Source organism: Myotis brandtii, unplaced genomic scaffold, assembly GCF_000412655.1.
Source record: "Myotis brandtii unplaced genomic scaffold, ASM41265v1 scaffold14, whole genome shotgun sequence".
Lineage (NCBI taxonomy): Eukaryota > Metazoa > Chordata > Mammalia > Chiroptera > Vespertilionidae > Myotis > Myotis brandtii.
The window spans coordinates 2,693,481-2,695,408 of record NW_005354999.1 but is presented as its reverse complement, the minus strand read 5'-3'; the positions used below and the strand labels follow the sequence as shown (position 1 = coordinate 2,695,408).

Below are 1,928 nucleotides of genomic sequence, written 5' to 3'. Positions count from 1 at the left end.
AGGAGGAAAAGTAATAATAATAAAACATGTTCCATAATGAAGAAGGAAAAGAAAAAAGGAACCCTAGAGTTTATGCTCAGGGCAGGACCAGGAAAACAACTGGACAAAACCCTAAGAGAATTAGACATACATTTCAAAAAAGGAATATAAAACCCAGAAGATTGATGGATTGAGTAGGTGGGGTCAGTGTCAAAGATAAAAGTATTGTTAGGTAAATTTTACAAAGCATTATGAACCCCACAAAAGGCTTTTCCCTTTTTGTTGATTAAAAACAAGTTTTAAGGTGTATATTCGGTACTATTACTTTATTTCTCCTTGTTCCCCACTGCCCCCACTCCAGTTTTATTAGATTGAACTTCTTGGGAGCAGGAACCCATGACATCATCTTTCATCTCTATGTTCTAGTTTAGCACAGGCCTAGCTCATAGTAGATGCTTAACAAATGTGCATTGGATAATTTTAAAATTCAAGTTACAAGTTAGTGTAAGTGGTCCTTTGGCATTCAGCTGTGATGATGCCAAAGAACATGATGTACAAAATGTACTTGAAGAAATGGAGAAAATTTTGGACCCCGTTAACTTTTTAGTAAATGCAAGTGGAATTAACAGGTTGGTCACAAATTGGAATAAAAACTGTATTTTAAATTTTGGTTTCTCAATCTGTGGGAGCACAGAGCATGTGCCTAAGGGAATGTTCAAGGACTCTGAGCCTGGGAATCCTAATCAGACCAAGATACCATGAGCGGGTGCAAGGACACACGGTTCACTGCCCTTCAGTAGCCAATGTGATTGAAGTCACTGTTGGCACCAAGTCTTCTTTGTTTAAATGGTATAAAACTAGGTTACTAACTAGCTAGTTAGCTGGACCGGGCTGGAATAGGCTAAGGTGGGAGTGAGAAGAAGTCTGCTGGAGTATGGAGAGAGAGCAGCTAGGATGGATTGTGTGAAGAAGTCTGCTAGAGAGAGCAGCTGGGCAGGAGAGACAGGAGAAGCTGTGGAGCCAGAGAGCTCAGATACCACTACGATGTGAGGCGGTGAGTCTAGGAGGCAGCATGAGGCTGCTCAGTTAATAGCTGTGGGTACAGAGACTGATGCTGCTTTATGGGAAAGATATATGTTCACCAGCCGGTGTCTGGATGCCTGCCTGTATGGACTTTGCTGTGAGGACTGTTCTTGTCTGATGGCTATAAGGTCACTGGCTTCAGCAATGAAGACTCATTCTTCTATACCTACAACCTCTCATTGCTTCTCTGTGTAAGACCCGGCATACTAGGAGGTCCAGCCCCAGGCAGAGGGGCTCAGACCCCACACCTGTTACTAGTGAGCAGAGGATAAAGGAGGAACTTGGACTAAGTTCCCAACAGTTAGTACAGTGGACAGGGTTCAAGCAGGAACCAGTCCTGTCGTAGTTGGTTAGGAGAATTTAGAAGAACACATGGACTCACAGACACCCAGAACCAGTCAGAGCACCAGAGCTCGTGTGGGGCTCCTGCTGCGTGCTCTGACACAATCCATAGATTCTTTTATTGACGTAATACAATAAGGGTACAGTTCCATCATTTTTAACATTGTAATCAACATGTTGAGCTCTAGAACTTTTCCAGCACTTCAGAAAGCTCTCTCTGTCTTCCCAGTTAATAGTTCCTTATAGGTAACCACTATTCTGATTTCTGTCATCATATCTAAAGTTTGTCAGTTCATGAATTTAACATTAATGGAATCACAGCAGGTCTATTTTTTATATTGAGTTTGGGACAGAATATTTGGAAATATCCTATATAATAAAAGGCTAATATGAAAATTGACCGAACAGTGGAATGACTGGTTGCTATGACATGCACTGCCACCAGGGGGCAGACGCTCAATGCAGGAGCTGCCTCCTGGTGGTCAGTGTGCTCTCACAGGGGGAGCACCGCTCTGCCAGAAGCC

The 1,928-nt window shown here is 42.8% G+C and overlaps 1 pseudogene; it reads left to right on the top strand.

The window, feature by feature from the left end:
• The window catches only part of LOC102258875, a 19,750-nt pseudogene that overhangs the window by 1,553 nt on the left and 16,269 nt on the right, over positions 1 to 1,928 (top strand).